Source organism: Phoca vitulina, unplaced genomic scaffold, assembly GCF_004348235.1.
Source record: "Phoca vitulina isolate PV1807 unplaced genomic scaffold, GSC_HSeal_1.0 scaffold29, whole genome shotgun sequence".
Lineage (NCBI taxonomy): Eukaryota > Metazoa > Chordata > Mammalia > Carnivora > Phocidae > Phoca > Phoca vitulina.
The window spans coordinates 18,054,183-18,070,979 of NW_022589732.1; the positions used below are offsets into that span (position 1 = coordinate 18,054,183).

General features: G+C 42.8%; 1 long non-coding RNA gene and 1 other non-coding gene across 2 annotated transcripts in view; both read left to right on the top strand.

Moving 5' to 3' along the window:
- Positions 1 to 16,196, top strand: part of LOC116644357 — a 28,682-nt gene extending 12,486 nt beyond the window's left edge. Inside the window, exon 3 of the long non-coding RNA XR_004301729.1 lies at positions 16,092 to 16,196. This is a non-coding gene — a long non-coding RNA (uncharacterized LOC116644357). The remainder of the gene's footprint in view (positions 1 to 16,091) is intronic.
- LOC116644418 lies at positions 11,551 to 11,657 on the top strand. The gene has a single exon (XR_004301738.1). It is a non-coding gene; the product is annotated as a U6 spliceosomal RNA (small nuclear RNA).
- Positions 16,197 to 16,797: the final 601 nt, after the last annotated feature.

Here is a 16,797-nt window from a genome sequence, read left to right on the forward strand (position 1 = left end):
CCCGGTGCCCAGAGTAAAATCCTCATCCTCTTGCCGGCCTGAGGTCCTTTGGCTACACAGCCTAATGAGACTCTGGGGGCTGGGGATGCAGGCTGCCTGGCACTGGGCAACACTGCAAATGACATTAATAGCATGTGACTAGCAGTGGATTGATGGAGTAAGCAGATGTTAAGGTTTTGGCTGATAATGATTCATTACTATTTGGGAAAAACCTGATAGGGATGCTCTCACTCTAAGAATTAATTAGTTTATGCTTCATCAGTCGTATTGAGCAGAGTGTAAATGGCCCTTCTGAGTACAGAGCTCTCCAGTTAGGGGAATTAGCATTCCTTCCACCCAGCAAGACATGGGAACAGTGAGCTTCCTTCCATGGAAGAACAGGCAGAGGGGGAGGGGAGGAACAAGGAGACGGAAAAGTGTGCATACCTGATGTTTGCCTTTCCAGCTTCCATCCCTCTTCCTCCGCAGCTTATCATTTGGAGATGTTCCCCTTTGCCACTCTCGGTCTATGCTAGGGCGGGGCTGCTCCCTAGCCCAAGTTGGGAGGGAGACCATGTGACCAAAGCTGGGCCAATCAGTGTACTGCATCTCCTGGGCCACAGTGATTGGCTCACGGATGTACCTGTGTGACCCAATGAGAATACCCTGAGACTCAGTGAGACATTAGCTGGGAACCTAGGGAAGCCCATTCTCTCACTGTTCCCGAAGGGGTGTGAGGTAGGAGCTGCAGCAGCCGTTTTGTGATTCCAGCCTGCAAGCCATTGAATCGTTCCCAGCGTTTGAGCCTCCCCAGCTGGTACTACGGGGAGCAGAGACAGCTGTCCCCACTGAAACCTATCTAAATTTATAGATTCATGAGCAAAAAGAAGACCATTGTTGTTTTAAGCTACTAAATTAGGGGTGATTTGTTACATATCAATTGACCAGAACAGCGTATTTTCCATATTTTGGACTGTAGACCAATCTTTCCTTATTGCAAACCTCATCATCTTACCTTTTTGCGTAAAAATTCCTCAGAAGCCTGTTGGTTAAAGACCAGACACCTTTGTGTGGTATTCAAGGCCTTTCTGGTGCTACCTCTGAGATCTCATCTCCCTGCCCTTCCTCTCAGGACTCCTGTCCTTCTGTCACACGGAACTGCCTGTGGTTCCCTAAATAGCTCATGCTCTCTCAGGCAGACGCATGCTGCTTCCTCTGCCCGGAGTGCCTGTCTGTCCCTACCAGATGACATCTCTGTGGAGGATTCCCTCCCTTCTCTTTTCTCTTTTTCGAACTCCTGTTAGTCAAATGTTGGAGCCCATAGATTAATTACTGTATTTTCTAATTCAACTATTTTTGTACCTATTCTTTGATTTGCGATATGGAGAATTTCCCTTATCTTCCAACTCTTCTTTTTTAAAGTGATTTTTTTAAAAAAAGATTTTATTTATTTGACAGAGAGAGAGAGAGCACAAGCAGGGGGAGCGGCAGGCAGAGGGAAGAGGGAGAAGCAGACTCCCTGTGGAGCAGGGAGCCCAATGCGGGGCTCAATCCCAGGACCCCAGGATCATGACCTGAGCCGAAGGCAAGATGCTTAACGACTGAGCCACCCAGGGACTCCTGCACCAATCCTTTTTATGAACTTCTACCATGTGAAGTTTCTAAACAAATAGAAACACGACCATTGCTAAATTAAGTACAAAGGGTCATTCTTGGCAGCACAAGCCTCCCCAGTGTGAATCCACCACCCTCCCCTAGCCTTTCTTACTGTTGCCTCAGACTCCTCCCCCTCTTGCCCTATCCAAGCCACACCCTTATAGGCTGGTCCCCCAGTCCTGCTTCTCCATGGCTGATTGGAACAGCTCCTGGACATAGGCCCCAGGCCCATCATTGATAATTATGTTATAGCAAATGGCACCCTCAGGCACCTGGGGAGTCCTTCTCTGTCTCTTTTGTTGCTGTCTTGCTGAGCTTTAAATCCTTTTAACAAAATATACTTTTCTCTTGTTTGTATCTTGGCTCCCATCAAACTCATAAACCCCTGGGAGGCAGGGACTGTGGCTTAGTCATCTTTGTTCCCTCCAGAAGGCTGGTGAAGTACTTTACACTGCTAAGCTGGATGGAACAACCTGGAGATGGGTAGACCTTGTTGAGGTTTCAGCTCCCCCAGTTGATGGCTGTGTGTCCTTGGGTAACTAAATTAACTTCTCTGGGCCATCACTTCCTTTTGTGCATTTTGTGACTCAAATAGGATATGCCAAACCCTGCACAAACCTAAGGCCTGGTGAAAGTAAGTTTTCACTGAGGACATGTTGCTGATGAGGTAAGCTGATCATTAGTCTGATGATAAGAATTTCCTGCAGGATGGATGGAGTATGAGAGCCGAAACCCCAGGGACCTACCAGAGAGGCTTTGGCAGTTGCAGGTATTGTGGAATTGGCAGGATGGTCACATGGGGAGGTGGTAGGCAGGTGACCAACGTGACAGGAATTTTGAGTGTAGCTTTTTTGGGAGGATGATGGTGAATGACCAGGATGGAGTAGTTATGAGGGGAGCAAATTTGGGAGCCAGATGAAGCATTAAAATCTGGAAAATGTGAAGTTTGAAGGGTGGAGGCTCCCATACAGATGTCCCACCAGGCAGTTGGAAGTGTGAAACTCCTGGCCGAGAGCAAATCTGGGCTGTCTCCTGTGTTGAGCTGATTGTTGGTAGCCTAGGAGAGGACGAGATGCCTGAGGGAATGTGGGCACAGATCAGAGAGCTGAGAACAGAATCTCTGGGGAAAAGAGACAGGTTTGGGAGGTTTAGGCTAGAGTAGCACCTGAGAGAGGAGAGTGCTTTGAGTTACAGCAGAGACCAGGAGGACACCATGTCTAGGAGCCCATGAGGTGGAAATTAAAAATGAATGCTGATTGCTGGTTGGGAATTTGATGATATTAAGAGGCTTCATGAGTGTTTTTAGGTGTGATAATGGTATTGCAAAATGATCTCATGTTTGGTATTTGCTTTAAAACAAACTGGTGGGCTGTCTTAAAAGAGACACACTTTAGATTGAAAGATACAGGTAGGTTGAAAGTAAAGGATGGAAAAAGATACACCATGCAAACAGTAACTAAATGACAGCTGGGTTAGCTATACTATTATCACACAAAAGAGACTTTAAGATGGAAAGTATAGGGGACAAAGAAGGACATTTAATAATGATAGAAGGGTAGGAAGGCATAACAATTATAAAAATATATGCCCCTAACAATATAACCTCAAATACGTGAAGCAAAAAGGTGACTGAAATGAAGGGAGAAATACACCATTCAAAAGTAACAGTTGGAAACTCCAATACACTACTTTCAATAACAGATAGAATGAGGCAGAGATCGATAAGGAACTATCTACAGAACACTCCATCTAACAAAAGCAAAATACATGTTCTTCTCAAGTGCACATGAAACATTCTCCAGTTTAGAATATTTGCTAGACCATGAAACAATCTCAGTAAGCTTAATAGAATAGAAAAATAGAGAAAGTCAATGAAACAAAAAGTTGGTTCTTTGAAAAGATCAACAAAATTGACAAACTTCTAGCTAGACCAAGCAAAAAGGGGAAGAATCAGGTGCGTATAGTGAAAAATGAAAAAGGGATGTCGCTACTGATCTTACAGAAATAAATAGATTATAGGAGAATAAGATCATGATGGATTTTTCAGAAATAAACCAGGTTGTAACTGCATTATGAACAGCTGTACATCAACAAATTTGATAACCTAGATGAAACGGACAAATTCCTAGAAACACACAAACTACCAAACTGACTCAAGAGAAATAGAAAATCTGAACAGATCTATAACAAGTAAAAAGATTGAATTAGTAATTAAACTTCCCACAGAGAAAATAATAGTCCCAGATGGCATTACTCATGAATTCTACCAAATATTTAAAGAAAAATTAATACCTATCACAATCTCTTTCAAATAGCAGGAGAGGAGGGAACACTCCTGACACATTTTATAAAGTCAGATATCATAATATGTGGATACAAAAACCAGGCAAAGACATCACATCAAAATAAAACTATATACCAGTATCCCTTATAAATATAGATGTAAAAATCTTCAACAGAATTCTAGTAAATTAAATCCAGCCACACATAAAAAGGATCATATACATGATCAAGTGGGATTTATCCCAGGAATGCAAGGTTGGTTAAATATCTGAAAATCATCCAGTATATTTTATTAATAGAATGAAAAGATAAAAACCACATGATCAGCTCAGTAGACACAGAAAAGGCACTTGACAAAACCCAACACACTTTTATAAATTAAAATCACTCAACAAACTAGGAATAGAAGATGTAGTGGGTGAAGGGCACTTGGGTTATGCAGTTGGTTGGGTGTCCAACTCTTGGTTTTGGCTCAGGTCATGGTCTTGGGGCCCTGAGATTGAGCCCTGCACTGGGCTCTGTGCTGGGCGTGGAATCTGCTTGGGATTCTCTCTCCCTGTCCCTCTGCCCCTCCCACTTGTGCTGTCTCTCTCAAATCAATCAATCAATCAATCAATCTTTAAAAAAAAAAAAGATGGCAGGGGGTTGAAGATCGCCCTCCCCAATATGTCCATATTCCAGAACTTGGGAATATTACCTTATATGGAAAAAGTTCTTTTGTAGGTGTAATTAAGTTAAGGATCTAGAGATGAGATCACCCTGGATTATCCAAGTGGACCCCAAATCCAATGTCGTGCTAAGAGACAGAAAAGACACAGAGACACAGGGAAGAAGGCCATGTGAAGATGGAGGCAGAAATTGGAGTGGTGCAACCATAAGCCACGGAGTGCGTGTGGTCATCAAAAGTGGGATGAGGCAAGAAAGGATCTCTTGCCTTTAGCAAGATTGCAGGATATAAGATGAAAATACAAAAATCAGTTGAATTTCTATACACTAGCAGTGGACAATCTGAAAATGAAATTAAGAAAGCAATTCCATTTATAATAGAATCAAAATGAACATAATATTTAGGAATAAATTTGACCAAAGAAATGTAAGGCTTGTACAACTAAAACTTCAAGATGTTGTAGGAAGAAATTAAATAAGACCCAAATAAATGGACAGACTTCCCATGTTCAAGGTTGTTAGAATTGTTAAAATGGCAGTACGTCCCAAATTGACCCACAACTTCCACATAATCCCTGTCAAAATCCCAGCTGGCTTCCCCTCTCCACCAATTGACAAATTGATTTTAAAATTCATGTGCAAATGCCAGGAACCTAGCATAGACAAAAAAGATCTTGAAAAAGAAGGACAAAGTTAGAGGACTCACAGTTCCTGGTTTTAAAATGTACTATAGACTTATAGTAATCTAGACTGTGTGGTACTAGCATAGACATATAGATCAATGGAATAGAATTGAGAGTCCAGAAATAAACCCTCACATTTACAGTCAATTGATTTTTGACAAAGGTGCCAAAATAATTCGACTGGGGGAAGAATATTCTTTTCAACAAATGGTTCTGGGAAACGGAATATCCATGTGCAGAAGAGTGAAGTTAGACCCCTACCTGATAACATTTACAAAAGTTAAGAGTTAAAACTATACATTCTTAGAAGAAAACAGAATTAAATATTTGTGACATTAGGTTAGGCAATAGATATTAGGATGCTAAAATACAAGCAACAGATATATTGGCCATAATAAAAAATATAACAATTTTGTGTTTCCAAGGGCATCAATAAGTAAATGAAAGGAACCCACAGAATGGGAGGAAATATTTACAAATCATATATCTGATAAAGGACTTGTGTCCAGGATAGAGAAAGAACTATTATAACTCAGTAATAAAAAGATAAATAACCCAGTTTAAAAATGGGCAAAAGATATGCATAGACATTTCTCCAAAGATATACAAATGTCCAGCAAGCACATGAAAAGATGCTCAACATCATTCATTCTTAAGGAGAAGCAAATTAAAACCGTGAGACACCACTTCACACCCACTAGAATGACTGTAATAAAAAAGACAATAACAAGTGTCTCAAGGATCTGGAGAAATAGGAACCTTCATACGTTGCTGGTGGGATTGTAAAATGGCACCCAGCTGCTTTGGAAAACAGTTGTACACTTTCTCAAAAAATATTACACATGGAGTTACCATATGACCAAGAAATTCTACTCTTAGGCATATATCCAAGAGTACATCCTCTTGAAAGTTCATAGTGGCAGAATTATTTGTAATAACCAAAAGACGGAAGCATCCCAAATGTCCATCATTGAACAGAAGTGGTATATCCATACAATGGCATGTTATTCGGCAGTTAAAAGGAATGAAGTATGGATGCATGCTACCACATGGATGAATCTTGAAAACATTATGCTAAATGGAAGAAGTCTGTTACTAAAGATCACAAATTGTATGATGTCATTTATGTTAAATATGCAGATAGACAAATCCATAGAGACAGAAAGTAGATTAGTGGTTGTCAAGGGCTATGTGGAGGGGAGAATGGGGAACGACTGATAATAGGTAAAGGGTTTCTTTTGGGGCAGTGATGAAAATGTTTTAAAATTAGACAGTGGTGGGGCAGCTGGCTGGCTGAATTGGTAGAGCATGTGACTCTTCATCTCAAGGTCATGAGTTCAAGCCCCATGTTGGGTGTAGAGCTTACTTAAAAAAATAAAATAAAATTACATTAAAAATATAATTGGATAGTGGTGATATTATAGAACTATGTGAATATACTAAAACCCACTGATTGTACACTTTGAAAGGTTGAATGTTATGCTAGGTTAATAAAGCTGTTAGACATTTCAAATTATTTAAAACTAAATAAAATTAACAGTGTAGTTAGTCACACGAACCACGTTGTAAGGGCTCATAGCCGTATGTGGCTAATGGCTACCATACTGTACAGTGCGGGTCATCGCAGAAAGTTCTGTTGGACGGCCCTGCAATTGCCGGATGGCAGCTCCAGAGAGCCCGGCGGGCACTGCACACCCTCCTAGACATCTTCCAGTGAGGACTGTAAGTGATGTATCAGTGCACTGGTTACTTCTTGGGATGAAGCTGATGAAAATCTGTGTCTGTATTGCCCCCTTATAGGATGCAGTACTTGGCTTGGTTGAAAATATGCATGTGAGCAGGGTAAAAGAGATGAAACAAATATACCAAAGCATCAGGTGTGATTATTTTGAGTAAGGGGAATATGGGCCATCATCTTGCTTCTGGCTATTTGTAGTGGATGATTCAGCTAGAGTTCTTGTCTCTCCTCCTACCCCCTTCGTGGTCCAGGTGACATTGTTTGAATTCCTAGAAATTGCCATGCCTCTGACGCTATGGCGCTCTGTTTGGATTTCCTCATCCCATGAACCAGTTAAGATGACTTGAGCTGGGTTTGTATAAGTCAATAATGGTGAACACTGGGGGCTGGGATCAGGGGCTTTGTTATACTAGAGTCACTACTCAAAAAAAAAAAAAAATCCCATTGACACAGTGAATGGTGGTCAGCAGTATTATCTGATGCAGATGTTCAGAAATATGCCAGTTAACTTGGCAATGTCCGGGGTGGGGGGGCTTTTTAGGAGAATGTTGTGGAGAAAACCCAGAAAGTGAGGGGTGTTAGGAGTGAGGAAGGTGGAGGCATCAGTACAGATGTCTTTTCTCGAAGATTTTGGGGGCTTAGGAAATAATAGTAATTGAAAGGAGTTTTGATTAAGTAAATTGTCTATAGTCTCTCTCTATATATATTTGAAATATTTTTTCACTTAAAAGTAATATAAGTTGAAAATTGGAAAAATAAAGAAGAGTAGAATGACAAAAACAAACCATTACCCATTGTTCTGCTGAGAAAGGACACCATTATTAGTGTTTTTGTGGGTTTTCTGTCAGTCTTTATTCTTTACCTGTTTATCTCTACATATTAGAGTCTACTTCATGCACAACTTTGTTGTCTGCTTTTTACACTGCATATTATTTCCTTGTGTTGATAGCATCATATAATAATGATAGCATCATATAATTAGAGTATCTCATTGTATCTATCTCATTCTATCTCATTGTATAGTAAGTCATTTTTCCATTTGGGATAATTAAGCTGAGGGAATGAGATCCCACGGAAGGGGACAGTATATGGACAAGGACCCCCATCCAGGTTAGCACTGGAAGGGAGGAATAAGGCCAGGCCTCACTTGAGGAGTTGTGTGGGAGGACAAGTGAAGGATGATTGAAGACAAATTTTGAGTTTGAGAAGGTTGCTGTTGAAGAAAATCATGTCAAAGGGCCTCTGTAAAGTAAGAGAGAAAATTTAGAACAGCTGAGGTGGGGAATTTGGTTGGGAGTTGACAAGAACTGGGTTGAAAGGGTTTTCGGAGGAGCAATGAGGGAATTCAGCTGAGCCTGGGATTACTTGAGGCCAACTTTTCCTGAATTAATCAGCCACTGAACTCCCTCCTGATTAAGGATAAGATTGGGTGTGGTGTTTGGGCTGAGTCTGCTACACTGGTTAGAATCCTTAATGATGGAGGTGGATGGCTTTGTGGTTAAGAAGGTGGGCTCAGGGGCAACCACCTGGATCTGAATCCTGGGTCTGCCATTTACTGGTTGTGTGGACTTTGGCAAATTACTTAACTTCTTTGTGTCTTGATTTCTTCACCTGTAGTATACACAGTGATATTAATATCTATTTCTTAATATTTGTTAGGATTAAGTGAGAAAATCTATATTAAGCATTTACAACAGTGTATGGAACATAATAAATATTAAATAAATATTAGCTATTATTATGATTGAGTTGGTTGCAGGTAACAGAAACTCAGTATAACTAGATTAGGGAAAAGGAAGGATTTATTGACTCTTATAAGTGGAAAGTATAAGAAACCAGGCGTTGCTGGATCCATTTTATTCTCTGGAATATCTTGAGACTTCACTTTCTTCTGTGTTGGTTTACTTTTCAGGCAGGCTGTCTGGAAGATGACCACCAGCTTCTCTGTGTTTACGTCCTATTAGCTGGGCAATGCCAGCAGAAGACAGAGCACCTTTTTCCTGAAAGCTCCAGCAGAGGGCTTTGGAGCTGGTTCTTACTGGCCTGACTGGTGTTCCCAGCCCATCAGTGATCTGACTACTGTGGCCAGGGGAATTCAGTGCTGTCATTGGCCAGGCCTGAGTCACACTTAACCTTTAGAGCTGAATCACATGGTCTGAGGGTAGGATGGTACCAAAAGATAATGAGGTGTTTTTATTAGAGGAAGGATAAAGGATACCGGGCAAGCAGAAAGTCATTTCCACTATACCAGCAGAATGGACAAAGTGGAGAAGGACTGTGAAGAAGGCAGGCAAACAGAAAGAGAATTTGTGCCAGGTGGTGAGGCTACTAAGTGAGTGAGAGAGTGTCATGGAGGGTGGTAGAACAGTTTCCCAAAGTGTGTTCCACTGATTGCCAATTCAAGCAAATGTTAACAGGGGTTTTTGTGACAAGGGTTCCATGGAGGAGGAAGTCTGGGAAATGCCAGTATCTATACTACGAGATTTTTCTCACTTTTAACACACTTTTATACCTGGTGATTCTCAGGACAGAGGTATAGGACCTGCGATTCCCAAATAGATGGGACTGTGGCGCCCTTATTCAGTGGAGCATTTTGTGGGATTAGTATCTGTGGACCACATTTTGGGAAACATGGTAGAAGAGGATGGTGATGAGGTTGGGGAGTGGCAGAAGAGACTTCCGGAGTGTTCGCAGGGGGACAGTGGTCTCCAGGTGGCTGTGGGCACTGAGGAAGGGACCCCTTCTCCTCAAGCATGGAGTCAGAGGTGTAAGGGGAGGTGAGGAGGGTGGGGATGTTGAGGAGTACAGGAACTGGCAAAGCGGTCTATTGAGCAGAATGGCGGGGCTTGGATGGGGGGAAGCCCAGAGTTGGGGGGAGGACAAGATCTCAGGTGGGGAGACCCCCCCCCGACCCCGTCTCTTAGGATGCTTGGAGCTCTTTTAGCCAACTTGTTTGGATCTAGCATTTTAATCAGAACCTGGTCAGTGAGCTGAATTTGGGAAAATTGGCTTCTCGAGAAATGGATAAGTCATTTAACTGACTGTGGGTAAAGCTGAATCCGGAGGACTTTGAGGCCAGGAGAGCCTGAGGAGTTGATGGCACAATGTTTGCAAAATTACCAACAGAGCTCAGCCATAGGAAGGACTGACTCCTCCCATCACGCAGCAGGGATTCTGGACGCACAGACTTCCTCCACCTTTCCCTCCTCTCCCTCTGCCTTCTGATTTTTGTTCGTTCTGTTCAGATGTTGGCATTGTCATGGCCTATACTAGTTAAGTTCTCTTGTAACCCCAGTTTGTCACCTTTCCTAGATTTTGCTCTGTAGTTAACTGCATTCAGTTTTTTTTTTTTTTTCTGCCAAGTCTTGTAGAGCATAGCCCTTGTACTGACAAGTTCTTCTTTTTACCTCTTTTGGATTCATTTATGGGTTGGCTAGATTTTATCACTAGGAAGGGTTTGATGGGTACTACCTTTCTGAGAACTTCTCTGTTGTCTTTATACACGATGACACCTCGGCTGGGTTGATAAGAATTTGGAGTCACATTCTGCTTGCCCCCACCCCCTTGAATTCTGTAAGGGGTGGTTTTCCATCTCTTGACATTGATTGTTACAAAGAGGAGCATGGAGGCAGCCAGACTGTGTCCCCGTGTAGCTGACCCGATTACTCTGCCCACTGGGATCTTGACTTCTAATTGACTTAATCTGGGAGGACAAATTACTCTTTCATCTGCAATTTTGGGTCTGTCTTTATTTTAGAAGATTGTCTTCTCTTATGTCTTTGACTACTTTTCTGTTTTCTGACTAGTTCTGTTGCTGTTGTTCTTAAAGAGATGGGGTATGCTGTGGGGCTTGGTTCCCGAGGGTCTCATTGTATTCTTTGGGTAGATTTCCTCTGGGCACCAGGAGCCATGGGCTTGAAGCTGCTCCTGCCACCCCAGCTCTTACTTGCCAGAAGGGTCAGGTGTAAAATGGCAGAGTGCTCTGTGCATTGATACATGGGCTCTGAGCCAAGCTGGCCACCGCATCACCTCATTGCCATGTTTGATGGGGTACCTAATAATTGGTACCGTTTGTTGAATACTCCTGTATGTGCCTTTTTCAGGGATTTTTGTTGTAAAAAGAAGGAGAGAAGTGGGGTGGTCTCTGGAGGGAAAAATAGGGTTAGGGAAGGCTATGTTTTTTCTTTCAAGAGCTTGTTTATATGCTGACAGGGATGATCTCGTAGAGAGAGGAGCATGATTCTGTGGGAGAGAGAGGAAAGAAAGCTAAAGCCGTGTCGTCAACTAGGCAAATGGATTTAAAGCATAACTAGGAAGATAGGCTGTAATTAGACATTTTGCTGAAATCTGGATATCCTGTACTTACAAGACCCTCCGGGCCCCACCCCCTTGGAGGGCAGCAGTGGGTCTGGGGGAAGAGCCTGAGGCTTTGCCAGTGAGAGACTAGATCCCCCAGGGCCCTGTGCTTCAGCAGAGGGGCCCCGGACAGACTGGGTAACCTCTCTGAGACTTGGTTTCCATCTCTTGTAAAATGCCAATGATCCTGTGCTTGCTTTGACAGCACATTTACTCAAATTGGAACGATACAGAGAAGATTAGCATGGCCCCTGCACAAGGATGACATGCAGATTTTTGAAGCATTCCATATTTAAAAAAAATTAAATAAAATGCCAATGATCCCAAGTATTAAACAAGATGATGCAAGCAGAACATTCTGCAAGGAAAATAAAAGTGATTTCAGTTCCATCATTGAGAGATAACCATGTTTAACATTTTGATATATTTGTGTACCAGTCTTTTTTCCACTTATGTAAATATATACTTGAAAATAGTATTCTTTATATACTGTTATGTTACATGCATTTAGCACTTAAATACATTAAGGACAATGTTCCGTGTCATTAAATGTTTTTCTATAACACCATTTGAAAAAAAAAATGAATGTAGGTCATTCCAGCAGAAGGACTCATCAGACTCTGTTTTAAACAGTTCCTGATTGTAGACAGCATGTCAATGGCTCCTTACTATTTTCTATTCTAGATGTGGCCTGTCCCCTTTAACAATTATTTGCTGCCCCCGTCGAAGACACGAGGGCAAGCTTATCAAACAGGAGGAAGCTGTGAACTTGAGAGAGAGATGTTGAATGATGGAGTCGAGATGCAGGGGAGACCCTGACTGGCAGGAAGAATGGGCTGAAACAAGCAGGAGAAGCTGATGAGGGCAAACTCTACTGTCTGAACAACGGTAACAGCTCACAAATCTAGACCACACATGTGGACATTAGGGGAGAGCTAATGAATATCAGGTGACAAAAAGACAATGGGGTTGATATGATGTGGTTGCTCCTCAAGCTCATGCAAAACAACCCAATAACCTCAGGATGTGTCAGTTTGAGTACAGCGTCCAGACCATGGGTCAGTGGAATGTTGATAAGCTGGAGCTCAGACAAACAGAAGGTGTTCAGGCTGGTGAATGATCTAGACCATGGCTGTTCAATAGAAATATAACGTAAGCTCACTCACTCTACTACCTCTCATCTACCAAAATTTAAAAATTTCTAGTAGCCGATAATAGATTTTAGGTAACCCAGTGTCTTCCAAAGATGTTCATTTCAGTGTTAATCAATATAAATAAATTATTAATGAGATATTGCAAACTTTTTCCCCCTAAGTGCTGAGTCTTTGAAATCCGGTGTATATTTCACACTTCCAGCCCATCTCAATTCACATGCTAAATTTTCAGTGGTTAAAATAAAATAGAGTCCTACCAAAACAATAAATTGTGTTTAATGGGAAACTATGTAATACTTCAATTTTAATTAAGTTTAATTAAATTTAATTATAATGCTTTAGTTTTTTTAAATTTACATTTCAAATAATTACAATTAAATGAATAAAAACTGAGTTCCTCACTTGCACTAGCACCGCCTCAAATACTCGGTAGCCACATGTGGCCGGCAGACAGCGCAGGTCTGTGCCCTGCGCTTACTGCTCCAAGTGTGGTCTCTGTATCGGCAGCATCCGCCCTCCCCGGGGGAATTGGTTAGAGATGCAAGTCTCAGGCCCCATCCAGACCTCCTGAGCTGAGGTTTTTGCATTTAAGCAAGTTCTCTGGATGATTTCTGTGCTCATTACAGTGGTTTGAGAAGCAGTGGTTAGATGTTGGGCCATGATTTGGGGAATGTCTGAAGCAATTGAGTATTATTTTGCATGGAAAAGAAGCCTCTAGGAAGCTGTATAATGACCTTCACATGTTTAAAGGCCTGTGTGTGGAAGGTGAGGGAGAGGTAGTCCCAAGTAGAAGAGCGTGGACTACAGGTGGAGGTGGGGCTGGGGTGGGAAAAAGGAAGCCAACTTTTAATTTTATTTATTTATTTATTTTTAAAGATTTTATTTATTTATTTGACAGAGAGAGACAGAGCGAGAGAGGGAACAGAAGCAGGGTGAGTGGGAGAGGAAGCAGGCTTCCCGCAGAGCAGGGAGCCCGATGCGGGGCTCGATCCCAGGACCCTGGGATCATGACCTGAGCTGAAGGCAGACGCTTAATGACTGAGCCACCCAGGCGCCCCAGAAACCAAACTTTTTAAAGCTTCCATAGTTAACTATTTCACTGAATCCTTGTTTTTTTTTTTTTTTTTTTTAATTTATTTATTTGAGAGAGAGAGAGAGTAGGGGATGGAGGGGCAGAGGGAGAGAATCTCAAGAGGACTCCACACTGAGCATGGAGCCCAATGTGGGGCTCAATCTCATGACCCTGAGATCATGACCTGAACTGAAAGCAAGAGTTGGATGCTTAGCCAACTGAGCCATCCAGGTGCCCCTCTCACTGAATCCCTGTAACAACAGAACTGGGCCGGGAGGTAAATCAGATGGATCTCAGTCTGCTAAGTCACTCCTCCCCTAATCACTGTGCATCCTGGAGGAAGAATTATTTGGGCACTCTGAGCCTCAGCTTACTGTCTGTATGATAGGGAAGATAAAAACCCCCATCCAGGGCTCACGTGAAGACCATGGAGGCAAGGGCCGTGTTTGCTGTATTCACTACACCATCTCTGGGCTTGGCACAGACCTGGCACAGACTCAGCCTGCAATAACGATTTCTTTGTACGTTGGGCAAAGCTCTGACTTGTGAACGATGACCATGACTACTACTAGCAGGCTTGTGGTTTGAGGTGACAGGTTGTGTTTTTCAGTAGACACAAATGAACCCAGCCCCTGCTCTCCTTCATCTAACTGAAAGCCCGTTTTTTATTTACAGTCTCAATTGATCTGGATTGATCTATCCTCGAACCTTTTCATCAGGAGAGTGAAAACAGAAAAGCAAGGAGGGGGGTTCTGAGTTCCTCCACCTTCCCTTGCTCAGTGGACAGTGATGGGCCTCTGGCCACTTTTCTACGATTGGGGCAAAATACCTCCAGACATGGTACCGAGTCACTCCAAAGAGGGAGGGCAACCTAGCCCATCAAAGCATTTCTCTGCAAAAGACCTCATCACAGATTCACTAAGCCACATCTGTGCTTCTGTCAAGTAAACAAAGAATATCTACTGCTCTCAGGCAGGCACTAACATTAGCCGAGTGAGGGCTCTTTGGGGACCCGGGAAAGGAAGTTCGCATTTGAAAATGAACCACTGTACGTGGATTTATAGCTCTGCTTTTCCGATGGAGAGGGGGAAATATTTTTCTCTGGGAGATTAGAATTTACTAGTGGATTCAAGTGTAACTTTGGAGAGGGGCAGAGGTATTAGATGTGGCAGTATCACAGTATTGTTTTATTGGCAATTAGATTTCAAACTGGCACAAATGTATGAAAATAAGTCTCAATTATGGGCCTGTGAAGTTTCTCCACCATCTGTCAACAGTTTGCTCCTTATGCCGCAACATGTGTACCTTTGGAGGGGAAATGATTTAATAGCCCAAGTGAAGAGGTACAGCTCACCAAATTATACTGGAGTTTATAGCCAATGCCTGCATTTGTGATTTCTGATGCAGAGAAAGCAAATTTAAACTTGCATGCATGCGTGTGCGTGCGTGTACACACACACACACACACACACACACACACACACACACCTCTTTCAGGTTGCAGCAGAGTTAGGGGCAGTGGTGTGCTGGTAAATGCACAACAACTGGTTCTCTGGGGAAATTACAGCCCTGATGTGCAGTGCCTGCCTCTTCCTTTGGTGTAAACACCCCCACAGTGGCTGATCTCATACGGCCAACATGATGTCCCTGAATGTGGAGTTTGGAAGAGATGCGTACCGTCGTCTCATGAGCCAGTGGGAGCTGGCTTCAGTAAGGCATTGCTGGTTTGCTTGTCTAGAATCTGCTTTCCCTTCTGGTAAGCGTGCCCTGATTTTTCCTGAAGGTATCCACCCCCTACCGTCTTCTCGGCCCGTGTGGTTTGGGTAGGGTGACTTCCTCACCAGCTCCAGGGGTGGTATGTGACCCAGGCCTGGACCAATCAGTGTGTCCCATCTCCCTGGACATTGACTGGCTCAGGGATGGGTTTGTGCACCAATCTGGCTCTGGGAGTCAGGCCAGGACTTTGTTTGAGTTGGTGATCTTAGAGCTAAGGAGGTGTAGCCTGGATCGACTGGTGTCTGGGCATGGGGACAAACACAGGAAAACAACAGAGAGAGAAAGAATGAGAGAGAGAGAGAGCATGGGCCCCAATAATATTGTTTGCTCCTGGATCCATCCCCGCTTCAAGCTTCATGCCTGGACTTTCTGTTTATAAGAATCCACAAATTTCCATGTTTCTTTATCAAGTGCATCACTTCTGACAGAAGGAGTCTTAACTGATGAGTTTGTTCCTGGGAGCTATACTTAGAAATCTCGGGGGCCTTTGGGACCTGCTGCTTGTGTAGAGTGTGAACCCCAGGAAGCCATGACCTTGTTTATCTTGGCCATCATTACTTTCACAGAACCCAGCACCGTGCCCGGCATGTGGGAGATGCTCAGTAAATTTTTGTTGAATATCTTGTGTCAGGCAGGTTTTGCTGTATTATGATGCAGTAACAAACAGCCCCCAAATTCATTGGCTTATAATAATGGCTTATTTCTCTCTCATAATTTTTGTCACTTAGGATGGCTACAGCTCTGCTCCATGTATCTTCATCCAAGGATCCAGAGTGGTGGAACAGCCTCCAGTAAGGACGTGATAATCTCATGGCAGAGGGGAAAAAGAACAAAGGCAGCACCTTGTGGTGGCTCTTAAAGTTTCTGCTTAGATAAGGTACTCCTCATTTCTTGTCATGTTCTGTTGGTCCATGCAAGTCACATGGCAGGGAGGTATACTCCATCCACAGCAAGACACTGCATGCCACAGGCAGGGGTAGAGATTGATTATCAATCCTCTTACAGGTTGGGGAGTGAATACATGGGGTACAATAATACTGGCAACCACATAAAGAGAGGCTGTGGGAACACAGTTAGACATTTTCTTGTGAAATTGAACATTTGAATATCCACTGACCCAGCCATGCCCCTCCCAGGTGTAGACCCCAGAGAGCCTCTTGCATATGAACATTACATGTATGCAGACATGTGCAGAAATGTTTATAGCAGCATGTTTAGTACAGCACAAAGCCCTCAACAACTGAGACAACATCAACGTCTGTAGACAGGCGAAGGGACATAGACATCAGGATACACTTTTACACAGAGGTATAACATGCAGCAGTTCAAATGGACAAACCTCAGCTCTTTGGAACAACATGAATGCACCTTAGAAACATAATACTAAGCAAAATATGCAAGTCTGTAGAACACTATGCGTAGTATAACTCCAAT